The 16,370-nt window shown below is 52.1% G+C and overlaps 1 long non-coding RNA gene across 1 annotated transcript; it reads left to right on the top strand.

Annotated features, from left to right (window-relative positions):
* Positions 1 to 1,834: 1,834 nt before the first annotated feature.
* On the top strand, positions 1,835 to 4,842 carry LOC117202499 (uncharacterized). The gene is made up of 3 exons (XR_004484927.2): positions 1,835 to 2,682; positions 3,553 to 3,730; positions 4,337 to 4,842. It is a non-coding gene; the product is annotated as an uncharacterized LOC117202499 (long non-coding RNA).
* The last annotated feature ends 11,528 nt before the right edge of the window (positions 4,843 to 16,370 follow it).

The raw sequence follows: 16,370 nt of genomic DNA on the forward strand, positions 1-16,370 counted from the left end.
TTAATAATTTCCTTGTTCTTTTTACTTGCAAAATTGCTTACATATACTTTGTTCTCTTCAAATTCTCCAACATTTTTCATCCAGTCCAGTGTTTTCCAAGCTGTTTTGACTGCAGCCGATCATAAGAAATCTATTTTACAACAAGGCCTGGCATATGCACACACACACAATATAGGAAGCTAAAACTTCACAAAACAATATTCACTTTCATGGTAAAGGATGCCCTTTGATAGTTTCTACTTAATTCTGTTATTTCATGTTTTAAAATGCTGGTCGAGGCTCATGGAATTGATGTCAGGCCCTGCTAAGGTGGCTCGATCTGCCCTTTGGGAAGCTCCGCACTAGCCCAGCTCAGCCCCGCTCTCCCCGGGCCCCCAGCTCCTCTCTGGCAGGGGTGACTCTCATGTGACTGAGCAGCTCTCATCTGGAAACTTTTCTTTTTTCCTCTTCAGGGATGATCAACTTTTTGATAAACTCCATGTCTTGTTTTTCATTGATTTTCTGCTTTCTGTGACTCACTTCCAAATTATTTCTTTTTCACTGAGGAAAAGAAATTTGTAGTGACTCTCCAGCCTATTTGGTTTGGTCACCTTTTCTCCAGTAACAGAAAAATAAAAGTGGGAAGGAGACAGTTACAATAGGAAGAAGCCAGAGAGCAAATAGGAGAATTGATTTATGCATGGTTTTGGTTCTGCACGAAGCCAACGATACTGAAAAGCCAGGCCTCCAGCCATGTATCATTTCTGCCGACACCCAGATGATGGAATGAAATGTTCACTGTGGCTGTAAAATCAGTGTCTCACCCTCAGCAAGCTAGACTTTCTGGGCAGGATAAGTCTTTTATTTTATTTTATTTTTTTTTTGTGGTACGTGGGCCTTTCACTGCTGTGGCCTCTCCCGTTGTGGAGCACAGGCTCCGGACGTGCAGGCCCAGCGGCCATGGTTCACGGGCCCAGCTGCTCCACGGCATGTGAGATCTTCCTGGACCGGGGCACGAACCCGTGTCCCCTGCATCGGCAGGTGGACTCTCAACCACTGCGCCACCAGGGAAGCCCAGGATAAGTCTTTGTGGTGGAGACTGTCCTGAGCGTCGTGGGATGTTTAACAGCATCCCTGACCTCTACCCATGAGATCCCAGTAGCCTCCCTCCCTTCGTTCTGACAACCGAAAGTATTTCCAGAAACTGCCCGATACGCCCTGAGGGCAAAATCACCCCTGGCTGGAGTCTCTGCTCTGAAGGTCTGGGCTCTGCCTGTGCCTGTGATTCCAGGCAGCATCATGGCCTATTGACGATGCATCAGGCGGAGCCTGAGTTGGTCGATCGCATCCTCCAGAAGCTGCAGCCCGTGTAATGAGCAGACGCCTGTCCTTTACCGCCTTGGTTGTGTGTGGGACGCCACGGGGACTCGTGCAAACCGGCAGCCCAGGGCCTGCTCCAGGCCAGCTCTCCACTGACTCAGCGCTCCTGAGGACTGATCTCGGCCTCCTCTGAGTTATTATAAAGTTATTAAAAACTAAAATCATTGATGGCCCGGAACTGACTCTGCCTCTTCTTAATAGGCTCACTAGCAAATTACAATAAAAATAACCTGGGGCTTATGAAGCTATTAGTAAAATGGGCCATTTACTGTCACCTGGGGACATGTTACTGTACTGTTTCAGCATCAATATCTGAGATGAGGTCCATGGGAAAAGGTGACCAGAGCTGCCACTGAGACAGTTAATTGGCCAAGATGTGTCACTCACCGAGCTGAAACCAAAGTCACAACTACGGGTCTAACGTTGACCTAGGAATTCCTTGCAAAAGAGGCAGGAGTGGTTTACTGCAGTGCTGAGTGTCCCCTGGGTTCAGAGCAGGCCTGTCCCCGCCCAACAGGCTGAGGCGCGGGGAGAGTGGCCGGTCTCTCATCAAGCCAGTGCTGCCGAGTCTGAGTCTGGAACACCAGCGGAGGGACCAAGTCATTCACTCTAATGACTGGAATTTCACCACCATAAACCAGCAGGAGGGCTGATCCGGTGCAGATCAGCGAAAGTGGCATCAAAACGTCGGGCAGCTGGTTAGCAGGGATGCACAGATGTTTGTTTCCTCCTCCTGAGAACTGCCTCTCAGCCTCCTCAAAACAGTATTCCTGCATTTCCTTTGTCAGCCCGGGGGTGGGTCCCTGGGCTGGAGGCCAGCTTTGGGCCCCTCCACGTGTCACAGTCCCGCTGCCCCTGCTCGGTAATCCCGGGTAAATCCCGAGCCTTCCCCCGGTCAGGAAACACACCCGAGACCTGATTACACAAGATGCAGGAGGAGCTCTGAGCAGAGATGAAATGTGGGGATCGGCCACGTCGTCATTCGTCATCCTGTCTCAGCAAGTTCGTTTGCAGAGAGTAACTTGACAGTCCTTTCAGAATTTGGAACAGCCCCACATCATGTGCCCTAGAGGGAGGTATTAATGGATGAGGCGGCAGCCCTGTGGTTCACTTAATTAAAATCACTTGTTCCTGCAATACTTATGGGTTAAGCACTCATCCTGCAATTCCTGCGCCCAGGGCAGGGCTGGAGGGGGTCCTGGGCTCTCTCTGCAGGCGCTGTTTCACACTTGGGCTCCCCACATGCTCGGGACACGTGGTGCTTCAAGTCTCCGTGTTCACGCCTGCACGTGAGCGCGTTGTGCGCTGGGAGTGGCTTCACAGGTACGTGCTGGCACGGGGGGTGCTGGCAGGGGGCTGGGCGGCGGGCGGGCTGGGAGGGTGCGGCGGCCTGAGTTCACGTGGTTCTCAGCTCTTAAGCCCTGAGGCTGGGAGACGATAACGTTCCTTCTCTGCCATCGAGCAGAGCTCAAAGCCAGGCCCACGGACCTGCTCGTTCAGCTCTCCAGTCCTTCCCTGTCCAGATTGGCAGAGAGAATTCCGTTCATGGAGGCCGCACGAGGAAGTCCGTTTGTGGCCCCAGGTCAAGCTGCCTTGTCCAAAGCAGCCTCGGGAGAGACACCGTGTCCTCGGCCCCCATGCGATCCCCGCATCTCTCCTTCTGGCTTCTGGACCAGGAGCGGGGAGGCACGGGATTCATTAGCGTCCACAGATCCCAACACACATTTTAAAAGTTAAACGCGACTCCCAGGTTCTTCTTAGAAGAGTTGTTTATGTGATCAGTCCGAGTGCAGTCTAGTGAGTGTCCATGGTTTTCACAGTGTGGGTGGTGGGGTCTGGGAGGAGAGGTGTCTTATAGAGATGGTCCTCGCTGGGGAGGAGGAGCCCCGGGGCGGCGGAGCCCAGCTCTGGGGAAGGAGGGCCTTTCTGGCGGGGCTGGGAGGAGCCACCGCTGCCTGGCCAGGGTGGGATGTGGGGTCCTTGGGGACGTCACTCAGGGGAGGGCAGCCCCCGAGCGAAAGGACAGAGGAACAGAGGCTGCACCACAGCTGAGCTTGACCCTCCCGTTTGTTCTCCGAGAGGCCCTTGCAGGCAAAGGTCTAAACACCCGCCTGCAGGCGAAGAGAGGGAGGCGCTCAGTGAAGAAAGAAACCCCTTGGAAATGTTGCCTGTGAAACTCAGCCTTTGTTGCAGAAATGCGTCCAGGCCTGAGCTAAACGTGGCCGCCCCTGGCCCCTGGGGGAGCCTGGCCCCGGCCCAGCGTCTGTCCTTCACTGAACACAGTGGGCCGTGCCCAGATCGCGGAATAAGAGGCCACAGGAGAGATGCAGGACATCCGACTGGTCCAGCCACCTCCTTGCATGTGGGGCAGGTGAGGCTCAGGGGGCAGAGGGACCCCTCCAGGCCCGCGGGTGATGGGTACAGAGCCGAGGGCCGAGGTCCCAGCCCCAACTCCTCCCTCAGCGCTCTCTCTGCTGCCGGCATCACTCATCGCAGGCCAGGCCTGCGCTGAGCACTTTCTACCTCAGTGAGTTTCATCCTGACACAGGAGCCCGAGATGATCCCCATTCTACAGACGAGGAAGCCAGGCTCTGAGCGGCCGCGTGACTTGCTGAGATCCACAGCTGCTCGTGGCAGGGGTGGGACTGTGACCCAGGACTGTGTGACTCCACAGGGCCCCGCCTTCTTCTGCACCCTCCTCAGAGGGAGTATTCCACCCCGTGACAATCAGGTTTTCCTCACATTAAAGAAAGGAAAATGTAAATTGTCAGGAGAGTGATTCTCTAATGAGATGCTCAAGGGAATTTCTACAACTTTGAGCATTAACAGAAATGCTAATAGCTAATATTAATAGCTAATATTAATAGCTAATATTAACATCTGCAAAGTGTAAGCACTTTGCTGGGATTCACTGTTTAAACTTTAAACAAACTTATGTGAGATGATTTTATGTGACATCATTACCCCTGTTTTACAGATGTGGAAATTTCATCAGGGAGAAAAGAAATCACTTGCTCCAAAGCCCCGCGTCCAGAATTCTGTTTCCCTGGAAATATGCCCAGGATGGGGATTTTCATGCCTATGGGAAGTTGCATTGTTGGGCCTCATTGTCCTAATTCTTCACCCTCCCTTCCCTGGATCCTTGCCCTTTGTCACGTGACTTTGTAGGTTTCCCCTCTAGATGTGGAGTCTCTTGTCTCGTTGAGGTTGGATTTGGTTATGTGATTTGCTCTGCCTGATGGGATGTGGGCAGAGGGTTGAATGTGCTTGCCCAGCTGGTCCTGACCTCCTGTGCTCCGCCTTCTCTACGAGAAGAATATGCCTCTGGTGTCACTGGTCCTGGGAAGATGAGAGACTCGTGGACAGACCCGGACTCAACCCTTAGCTTGAAGCCAAGTAAAGCCAGGCCCGGCCTGGATGTGATGAACCCCAGCAGACGTGTAGACATGAGAATGAGAAATAAATGCTTATTGTTGTTTGCAACTGAGTTTGGGGGCGGTTTGTTATGCAGCTTAATTGGGACGATAGCTAACGGATACAAACCCCTGTGAGTGAACACACTGCAGCCCTCGGAGCATCCACACCACTTGCCCTCAGCACCAGGGAAGGAGCCCATCTTCTCCCCGCCACGCCACGTGTCCCACTGCCCCCGAGCATCTTCACATTAGACGGCACGTCCCTGACTGCTGTCTTGTGTTGGCATGCATTCCAGGGGACAGGCACCGGCACCTTCTTTTCTGTGTTCATGGAGCTTTACCATCATGTGCCCCGTTTGTTTGTTTCATTTTTCTCTGATTAGATATTCAAGGGCTCATCAAATCCCACTAATGCTGAGAAAGCCTTTCAGACCTCATGATGTCCGTTCGTTTTCTACTTTACCAACCATTTTTCGCTAAGCCTTTGTCAGTCCTAGAGGCAGCCAGCGACCAGCCAACAGCAGGGGTGGTCTGCCCCTCCGCTCATACATCGCTCTCTTTTCTCATTCACCCTGAGGTCTTTGCTGGAGGGAATCCAGCTGTGACCCCTCCTGATGACTCTACTCGCCGTGGAGTTTATTATTAAGGAATCAGCAGCAGCAGCATCACTGCTCATCTTTGGGGGCAGAAGGCGGGGGGCAAAGCTCCTGCCTGTTAGGATCAGGAAAGACATGGCAGAAATTGCCCACGACCAAGTGCTTCCCCCAGTGGTGCTACGGGGTTGGCTTCTCAGTGTCATGAAACCAATGCATTTCTTAAAAACTTTTTCCTTAAAGCTAAGCTGAGTTGTATTTCTACTGTTGCAGAGATTCCTGACTCGTACTCACCTGAACTTTCAGGAGTCATGGATTAAAGAAAATGGTGTCATGTCCAGTCAAAATGGCTCCTCCACCCAGGATCCACGACAAGGGGCCTAAGGACTATAAAGCCATGGGGAAACTTTTTTTTTTTTTTCCCAGAAGTAGAAATTGTGGCAAAGATGGTGCATTTTTCTCCTTAGATGCAGAGCCAGGGCCAGAGCAGCTTATGAAAGAGGAAAAGACAACTTGTGAAAAGTCATTCACAGACAATTCCATAAAAGAGCCAATTCAGTATTAAGCTCTCGGGCTGAAAGTTCAAGCTTTCATATTAAATCAAAATGAGCTTCAAAATATATATGAGCTGGTTTCATAGAACAAAGAGCCTTGCTGACATGTTAGTTTTAAACTGGAGATGTCCAATATTCCACCATTCTTCTGTCTGCTGCGAGCAAGTGGGAGAGAGAAGTGTCCCCGGCCGACTCCCCACTAGCAGCTCTGAGGAGGCCCCTGTCCCCTCCATCCTCTCTCAGTGGAGACACAAGAGCCAGAGGTTTGTTTCTGCCTCAGTGGAGCTTCTGTTCTTGGGTGGAGCTCAGAGCCTCGTTGGTCTGCCCCCAAACAGACACTCTCTTATACTGAACTAGAAAATAAGAAGAACACCCCGAGATGCTCCATTTTAAAATTATTTAGAGTTTCCCATGGCCCAGTGATTTGTGGACTGAAAGGTCAGGTCCAGCAGGCACCTGCACCCTGTGCTGGGCTTGCACCTGAGAAGCACCCCCGGATGATGTCCTGGGGAAGAACCCGGTGCCCAGGTGTGGCTCCTGGGTGGCCACAAGCATTTTCACACCCACCTTCCCCTCTGCTAACAGAGCCCTGAGAGTACCTGGGATTTATGTCCAGTGTGGGCTTCGGTTTTCCTTCTTCCCCATTTGGAACTTAAATGATCTCAAGAATGACTCAAGATTCCTAACTAAGGATGTTCACGGCCATGTTAGTTATACTAACCCCAAACAAAAAAGATAATGGAAATGCAAAAACCAACCTTACAGTCCAGCAATAGAGGAATCATTGTATACCTATGTGATGGAATATTTCATAGCTATTAACATTGATGTCTCTAAAGATGATTTTATGGTGCAGAGAAATGTGTACAATATACTGTGAGGTAAGTCAGGGGAGGACCTGAAGACGGCATATTCACACTAAATTCTAAATTTATAAACCGAGTAGACTGTATGTGCAGAAAATACTGGAGTTGAGTTTTATTTTTTCTCTATAGGAGTATTTTATAAACTTTCTATTACCTTTTATATCAGAAAATAAAAGGACATCATCAAAAATAAAGGGATAATAAAGGCATAGAGCAGGCTTGAGTCATATGTCACTGTCTTTTCAGCTGGAACATTTTGAAATCGTGCTGTGATGATTAGTCAAATCCATTTCACCTGCCTTCACTAATCCAGGTCATTTTAAGACTGACATGTCCTCCAAGCAGCATGTATCCTAAATAATAAGATGTTTGCCTGAGTTGTTTTCCAGGAACTTGGAGTCAGCTCTGCATATTTTAAGCTGAGCTTGTTAAGACTGGATAGGACCACTGATCCACCAACTGGGCATGCGCCAATGTCCGTGCTCCGTGACCATTTTTTTAAAAAATAAATTCATTAATTTATTTTTGGCTGTGTTGGGTCTTCGTTGCGGTGCATGGGCTTTTCTCTAGCTGTGGCGAACGAGGGCTACTCTTTGTTGCAGTGCGAGGGCTTCTCATTGCGGTGGCTTCTCTTGCTGTGGAGCACGGTCAGTAGTTGTGGCGCACGGGCTCAGTAGTTGTGGCGCACAGTCTTAGTTGCTCCGTGGCATGTGGGATCTTCCCAGACCAGGGCTCAAACTTGTGTCCCCTGCATTGGCGGGCAGATTCTTAACCACTGCGCACCCGGGAAGTCCCTCCATGAGCTTTTGATATCAGAGGGCTGAAAACTCCACCCTCGGGTGGTGCAGAGGCCGGTAGCTTAGTTACACCTGCACAGAATGATAATTGCTGCACCTTTTTCCAGTCACCTTTCCCCACGCTCCCCATGCTCAGACCGCCCTCCTGCTTTATTCATTACCCCATACCCTAGCCTTTGGGGAGGCAGATCTGAGATTTGTTCTCCCGTCTCTGTGCTTGCCTGCCTTGTGACTGAACTCTCTTCGCTGCAGACCTCAGTGTCTTAGCATTTTGGCTTGCTGTGCATCGCACAAAACGAACCTGTTTCGATAATCATTTTTTTTAGCCCCACAAACTGTCCCTTCCCCCTGGCAAGCCCCCGGGGCAGGGACCCTGTCTCCTTTATGTCTTGATGGCTGCTGGGAACATAATCAGGGCTCAGTAAATAACTGATAATCACAAAGACCCCAAAAGGAGCCCATTCTCTTCCCCTGGGTGGTCTGCTAACCTTTCAAGGCATTCTCTTAAGTGCATTTCATTTCTTTTTAATTTTTCTCCACTTAAGTGGATGGAAATGAAAGTCAGGAGAGAGCGGCTGGCTTGCTGAGAGCCAGAAAAGGGAAGAATAAATGAATGAGAGCAATCACTGCGGGGCCCTGCGTGGAGCCTGAACCCCAGGCAACTGCAGGGCTGAATGTCCCTTCTCAGGTGGGGGAGGGGCCTTTCATACCCTTCCCCACACAAGGGAAGCCACCATCTAATTTCCTTTTTGAAAACGGGAGTTTTTTGCCCAGCAGTTTTCCGAGGCTCTATGATCTAAGAATCAATAAAGAAGTGGGTGATGTAGGAAACACCATTCAAAATCAACAGGAGAAAGAGCGACCTATGAAATTAGAGAGCAGGGCTCTGCCCTGAGTCACTTACTAATAGGTATTTACTGAGCACCCATCCCTGCTGGGCACTGCTCTGGGTGCCGGGACAGGGCAGGGAACCAAACAAAGTCCCCACTCTCACGGAGGTCACTTTCTAGTCTGGAGGACAAGCAATAGCCATTGGACCAACCATTGTCTGACATGTAGGGAGGTGAGAGTTGCTAGACAGGAAATAGAACTGATGGACAAAGTCGCATAAGTGGGCAGGGATGCCCTCTCGGAGGAGGTGAGCAAGCCCTGGGAAGAGCTCCCCAAGCAGAGGGAACAGCAGGTGCAAAGGGCCTGAGGCAGGAGGGGGCCCTGAGTGAGGCAGAGAGAGACTCATGCCCCTGTCTCAGGTGGACAGGCTTAGTGGAGAGCTGTGGTTCTCGGGGTGTCATTCCAAGGTTAGCAGCATCAGCCTCCCGGGACCCTGTTAGAATTGCCAATCCTCACGCGTCACCCCAGACCCACTGAATCAGAACCTCTGAGCTGGGACCGGCATCTGAGTTTTAACAAGCCCTCCAGGGGGTCCAGAGTCTCACTAGAGTCTGAGAAGCCCCAGTAGTGCTGGACCCCTGGCTCCAGTCTTCCCCCAGGAGACCGGAGGAGTTAGTGCTGAACCGCAGGAGGGGCGGAGGGTCACCCATGAGCAGGATGGAAAACGGTCCCAGGAAAACAGTCAGGTGGAGGCTGTGCATTTGTTTGTCCTGAAATCTCCTTTGGGGTTTCTCGGGTGGGAAGTGATGCTCTGGGTGAGGGGGTGGCCTGGTCCTCTAGGAGGCAGGAAAATGGACAGAGGGAAAGAGGGTAGAAGGTCTTGATTAGAGCTTCTTAGTGACAGAAACTTGGAAAATCAACACACAGAGACCCCCTGCCCAGGGCTGAGGGGCAGAACGAACGAGGGGTTGGAGCCCAGTCACGTCCTGCGGGGCCCCTGTCATCACTCCCCTGGCACCCCTCCATCCTCGGTCCCTCAGCTTGGACCCCCCGAGCCCTGCCATGTACCAGGTGTGGGCAACGCAGTGGGGAAGAGGCCCTGTCCCCTGGGCTTGTCCACAATGGAGTATGACTCAGGGTGATGGTCCAGAGCCCCCAGGACAGTGTCCCCAACCCTGAGGAGCCCGAGAAGGAGTCTCTGAGGAGGTGACATCTGAGCTGAGACCTGCTGGATGAGTAGCGATGAGCTGGGGACTTCAGGGGCTCTGGGACAGGAAATAAAGACCCAATCAAAGGAGCCATTGTCCTGGGTCAGAAGTTCCAAGGCAGGAGGTGCCGGCTTGGGTTTCTGGGCAGCTTGGGGCCCAGGACCCACTTCCCAGCCTCGCCTTCAGTTTCCACCTCCTGGTCACAGACACAGCCTTAGCCTCAGGCACTGGGCGTCCTGTGGGACCCTCTCACCAGGAAGGGGGGCCTGCATGGGTGAACCAGTGGAAACCCACATATGCCATGACCCTGCAGTAGTGACAGCCACCACAGCTGTCCCCTCTGTGCTCCAGACACAGCTCTCAGCAGCTCTGGACATGCACTGTCTCACTACAAATTAGTCCAAGTGCCCAGTTATGGGAGATCAGGAAACCAAGGCACAGACTGTTTCTAGGTCCTGTGCATGTTCACAGGGGGCAGAGCCGGCTTTGTCCCGAGGGCTCTGAACCCAGCAGGAGTGCTCACCCCAAGATTCTCACACCAGGACCCCAGTCGCCTTGAGTGAACTTGCAGGAAATGAAGGCATTTCCCATCTTCGCCTGCGTCCAACGCTACCTCATCTCCTAATTAGCGCAAAGCCTTTATTAGAGGTGCCTAGTGGGTGCACTACTTTGCCGCATCGTCCCTACAGAGATCAGATCTGCGTGTGTCTCAGAGTCTACAGGATTCTCGATCTTCTAGCAGGAACTCGTCATGATTTGCCTCATTTCATGGAATCGCATTATATCTCTTTGCACACTTCATCACACCTAACAGTGTTTTGCATAGACTAGCTGTTTAACAAATGCTTGCAGAATGACCACATGACCAATCCATTAGTTCCCTTTCAACTGAGCACTTACCTTTGTCCCTACAAATGCATAAAATAAAATGAGTGCAAAAAAGCTTTGATTTCCATACAACCTTTATCCCAATTAAATGCTTCTCTAAGCTTCGGAGAGCAAGATAATTCGGTTCTTTTGATTTTAAGCTCAGATCTTTTCAGTTTTGATCAATGCAGGTCTGGAAACCTGTGAAATTTGTCATGGGGTGGCTGCAAAAACGTGATGCTGGTGGCCAATTTAAAAATTTCATAAGGAGATTTGTACACTTTAGAAATGATGGCAAGTTCTGGAATGGGACTCAACAGAGTCAGTTTTAGGGAATTTGTTTCAGGGAACGAACTGAAGAGCAGGCAGCCAAGCAGCCAGCTCGGATGTTACGCCCAAGAGACAAGCTCGCCCCGATGAAGCCAAGCTCGACGAGTGCAGAGTTCCCGTCCCAGAGGGGCCGCCTATTTTCTGGCAATCCGCAGCTCTATCCGTTAGCTCCCCATGTGCTGTGGGACAAGGAAGAAAATTGTCTTCAGCCCTCAGAGAATATGGCAGTTGTCCTCTTGATTTCCACACAGTCCTGTTTCTAAGTGAGCTTTTGGGATTCATCAGTGGTGAGATTCTAATCACACGCTGATTTGTTCTGAAACGAGGACTCTATGGGAAATAGAGCTGAGGCAGGCGAATATGGGGGATCACTTCTTCCCCGAGCCCGTTCTCCAAAAACGATGCCTTTGTGACAGTGTTTTGAAGGTGATATGTTGATGCGAGTGCAGGTAAGGCAGTGATGCAAGGGCTTTAGAGAGGGCAGCGTGAAATAAGCATCCCTGGCACCGTGCTAGAGATGGAGGTGGTGGCTTTCTGTGTGCTCAGTCATTCACCAGCCTCCAAAGATGCAGGCATTACCCTGACCTCCCCCAGCTCACTCAGCCTCCGTTAGAATCAACCTGTGCCTCTGGATCTGATATAAACCAGAGCGAAAGACTGGGAGAATTCATGCCCCTTTCAGAGGAGGAAGATTTAGGGCTGTGAGAAACCCCTCCCCTCTGTCTTCAGTAATGGGTGTGGTTAACATCACAGCCCCTGTGGTGACTTTCAGAGCCCAAGCTCAGGACTCCATACGTCAGTCACTGGAGCTGCTTCCGAGCCGGGGATTCGCCTCTCCTGCTGGGGGGCGGTGGGGGGCTGGGTGCGGGGTACGGCACACCTACGCTGTCCCTGGGCAGGGACTGAGAGGACCAGAAGAACGGCTCCTGCAAATCGTTCTGCAAAATCAACGACCAAGATGTAGGTCTTTGAAATGGGACCAATGCCATTCCTGCATCACCGAGAAACTTTTTAGCCGTCGCACCTCTGCACCCGAGAGGTCAGCCAATGCTGATGAATGCTTGTGGCCGTCTCATTCCACACCAGGTGACAGCCGTGCTCTAATGCCAGCCTCGCACTCATGTGGAAGGGGCAGCTGAGTGTTAGGTTTCAAAATCTCTCATTAAGGGGCTTAGGACTGTCCACCGATTGACGAATGAACAAACAAATGTGGAATATCCATTCGATATAATATTCAGCCATGAAAAGGAATGAAGTGTTACAACATAAATTAAAATGATGAATTTTATGGTGTATGAATTCTACCTCGATTAAAAGAAATTACATGAGAAAAAGTAATCTAATGGCGCACAGTCAAGGCAGATATATTAAGTTAAAACAGAGAAAAAAAAGTCCCAGTTTCAGGCACTCATTGAAAAATGGTAATATTGTAGAATGCAGGCCCGGGTTCTTCCAGAGCAACAGTGGGCTGGAGCTGAGTGGCAAGTGCTCCTTTAGAGGGGGCCCGGGCCCCCCAGTTTGCCTCAGTCCCCTCCCCTCTCTGTATTCATTTGTTCATGTGGTCACCTGGTCCCTGAGGGCACTGAGTTTCGTGGGGTAACCATGTTGGAGGGCTCCAGCTGCACCACCGACATGGTACTCCGTGGGAGCAGTGCCCATGGAGCTGTCCAAAAGGTGGTTACCCCTACTTTTTACCCTTCCTTGTCCCACCCCTAGAATCTCTTACAACAGTGCACACAGGAGGTCCGAGGACGGCCAGGAAGACCCAGTGATGGGGCCAGCCCAGATCTGTGTCCAGCTGGGATCCTATTGGTACTTTCTTGTCTTTCTTCCCTGCTTCATTGTCCTTTCCCCTCCCTCCTGCATCCTGGGATCGCCCTCCCCTATGCTTTAGCACATAAAGTTTTTCCTCATCTCTGTCTGTTTCCTGGGGAAGTTGGGCTAAGACAATCATTACTAAGACAGTTATTATTGTTGGTTATTATTGTTGTTACAAGCAGACCTCAGAGATATGTGGGTTTGGTTCCAGACCACCCTCAATAAAGTGAACGTTGCAATAAAGCAAGTCACATGAGTTTTTTGGTTTCCCAGTGCTTATAAAACTTGTGTTTACACTATATTGTAGTCTATTAAGTGTGCAATAGCGTTATGTCTAAACATAAGTACGTACCTTAATTAAAAACTACTTTATTGCTAAAAAATGCCAACCATCATCTGAGCTTTCAGCAAGTCGTAATCTTTTCCCTGGTGGAGGGTTTGAAATATTGTGAGAATTACCAAAATGTGACACAGAGACAGGAAGTAGCGATGCTCTTGGAAAAAATGGTGCCAATAGACTTGCTCTACGCAGCGTTGCCACAAAACTTCAGTTAGTAAAAAAAAAAAAAAGCAATATCTGAGACGCACAGTAAAAAGAGGTATGCCTGTATTAACCAGGACCTTCTGTCTACATTGAAGCGGCATGATTGAAGAGACTCTAGCCCTGAAGTTTGGTGCATAGCCACGGTTTATTGGAAACAGCCCTGGACTGAGATTCAAAGGATGGGCAAGAGGTTCCCGTTTCTCCACTTAGTGGCTGTCTGTTTTGAAGGACGAATAGAGGTGATCTCACCAAGTGGCTCTGACTCTGGGATGCAGCCGAGGCTCTGGGGTTCTCACACTCTGCACCTGCATCACGACTCCTCTGTGAACCCCACTCCCGCATACCTCAAGATTCCTTCAGCTGTTCTTTGATATAACCCAAGGGATGGATGGTAATCTACCCATTTGTTTGATAGGAAGACTGAGCTCCAGGGACAGGAGAAAGCTTGAGCCAACCTCAAGCGGGGGCTGAGCTGCAGGTCCTGAGCACTAGGACATCTGCAATCATCCACTGTCTCTGTGCCCACCTGACCACTGGGCCAGTCCTTGCCCCCATCTGTGGGGAGGACCCCTGACAGGCCGAGGAAGACCCCAGGCCCAGATTTCAGCAGGTCCCTGGAGTAGTCAGAGCCACACCAGGGCACCAAAGGTGGCTCACGTGAATCCCTCCGGAGCTGGGGCTCTGAGTCCCAGCACATCAGCCAGAGGAGAAATCAATACCCATCGCCTCCAGGACTTGAGTGACTAGTATGTTTTTGAAGAGGCCCTGGCCTCGGCTGACTTTTGGGCCTCTCCCCGCTCCTCTCCACGGCACAATCATCTCTCCATAATCCAGTCAAGACTGGAGAAGATGGAGAGAGAAGCAGCGAGCATTTTTCTCTCTGATTGGGCTGCCTGGCCGTGACCCGCTTCAGAAAGGCAGCATCTCCCCCTTTCTGGAGCGTTGCCTTGAGAGAAATATCCACAGGTTGAGACATTTGCTCAGATGCCCCCAACTCTTAAATCACTTTCAGTTTGGACAGGATTGGATGATGACATCGGGCTGTGATCACAGTTCGCTCAGCCATGTGCCCCCTGAGTGTCCCGCCTGCATTTCTTTTCTGTCCGGTTTTCGAAGCTGCCTTTAGATATTTATTTTCACCATGATTAGAAGGAAGCAGTCAATGTGGACGTGTCAGGGGCTGACCCCATTGGTCACTTGGTCAAACGTGTGGTGACGGTGAGCTGGGGGACGTGGCGGGGGGGGGACTCAGAGAACATGACCCGCAGTCCTTTTCCTCGAGCTCTTGATCCAGCTGGGGAGAGAAGACAGATGAAATAACTCCTCTATACCAAACAAACGTTTGCTGAGGCCCCCCCACCACGTGACTAGCGCTGTCCTGGGAATGGACCAGGCGGCCACCGTCCTTTGCTATGGCAACAAAGAAAGTGACCAGCAGTGGCCCCTGGGGGGTCCTGTGTGTTTGGGGAGCAGGACGGGGAGACATCACCCAGTAAAGTCTTCCAGGGGGCGAGATGGCTGAGCTGGAAACTCTCCGGTGAGTAAAGGTTTCAGTCTGGTAAAAAGAGCGAGAGAAAGGAATTCCAGGCAGGGGGCACAGCACATGCAAAGGCCCAGAGGCCAAGACGGTACAGCAGGTTTAAGAAAGGGAATGAAGTTCACTGTGACTGAAGCAAAGGATTGGGGACGAGGATGGTGAGGGAAGAAGGTGGGGGCTGGGGCTGGGGTGCAGACAGAGGCCAGGTCACGCAGGGCCTGGTGAGCCAGTGAGGGAGCTGGGAGGGTCTGGGGGAGTGGCAGGGAGGTCTCAGTGAGGGCTAAGCAGGGATGTTACCAGGCCCCTCTGTCCGTGGTGTGGGGGATGGGTGGCAGTGGGGGACAGGGGTGAGATGGTCCTGTGGGTGACAGAGGACAGTCCCCTGAGCTGGAGGGTGACGGCAGATATAGAGGGAATGCAGCAGAGTTGACGGCAGAGTTTGAGACGCGAGGAAGAAACAGGAGAGAGGAGACACAGCCAGGATCCTGCCAGGACCTGGGGGCTGGAGTCACCGCTCCCTGAGGTGGGGACGTCCAAGAGGCCGCGTTTGGCGTGAGCTCATTGAATTGGGTTGGAGGCGCCTGTGCAGCCCCCGTGTGGACATGTAGGTCCGCAGCAGGGGAGCCGTCTGGGCTGGGTGTGGGTAGGGTCCCCTGCGTGGATGGGGACCCTGAAGTCATGGGGGGCTGAGACCCCCCCACCTAGAAGGGGAGCAGAGGAAGATGAGAAGACAGGCTAGACCTGCACTGTCCACTATGACGGCTACAAGCCCCACGTATGCATGGGAGTGTGAGTGTGCATGTGCGTGTGTCCTCTGCCGGGAAGAAGCCTGCAGCATGTGTGCAGTGAAGGCTGGAAGAAACGAGGCCTGAGCCATCCAGGGTGAGCCCCAGACACGAGGGAAAAACCAGAGCTTGGGTTACAGAGCTGGTCCTGATGCAGGCCCAGAACCGAGCACTGTGCCTGAAACATCTCAGTTAAGCCTCCCCGTCATGATACCCACGTTACAGAGGAGGAGACTGAGGCCACAGAGGGCAGTGATGGCCACACAGTCACACAGTGTGGGTGTCGAGCCCGAGCCCCTCACCACTACTCTCCAGATGGTTCAACTGCAGGAGCACAGTCCCAGGGCCGACCGTGGCTCTGGGTGTCCCAGGGCTTGGGGTGCACAGGGCCAAGGAGGCCCAGGGCTGGCACGTGGAGGCCACTTGGGGCGCTGCTGGCTTCTGCAGACTCGGGCTCCCGCCTCGTGCTGAGCCCCCTGGATCAGACAGGAGTCTCCGTGACTGACGGCCTTCAGGGCTCTGGTCCAACACTTTCTATCGGTCACGGCGCCTGCAGGAAAGAGAGGCTCGCTCTGGGGGGCTTCGAGCAGAATTAAGGGAACTCTTCAGGGATGGAGGCAACAGGGAACAGCAGGAGAGAGTAGCTGCTGGTGCCCCTGGGTCTGACGGGGCAGGAGGAGAGAGGAGAGGGCTTGGGGAGCCCAGGGAGAGCCGGGCTGGGGACGGGCTGCCCACAGGGGCTACAGCCACTCCGGGCACAGCAGGGAGCCTGTGGGCAAGGGACACGGGACCTCCCTCTCCTCCTGCCCTCACCTCCAGCGTGCCTCCCGCAGGCGGACCCTGATCACACCCTAGAGGGCAGGGA

This window comes from Orcinus orca, chromosome 16, assembly GCF_937001465.1.
Source record: "Orcinus orca chromosome 16, mOrcOrc1.1, whole genome shotgun sequence".
Classification (NCBI taxonomy): Eukaryota; Metazoa; Chordata; class Mammalia; order Artiodactyla; family Delphinidae; genus Orcinus; species Orcinus orca.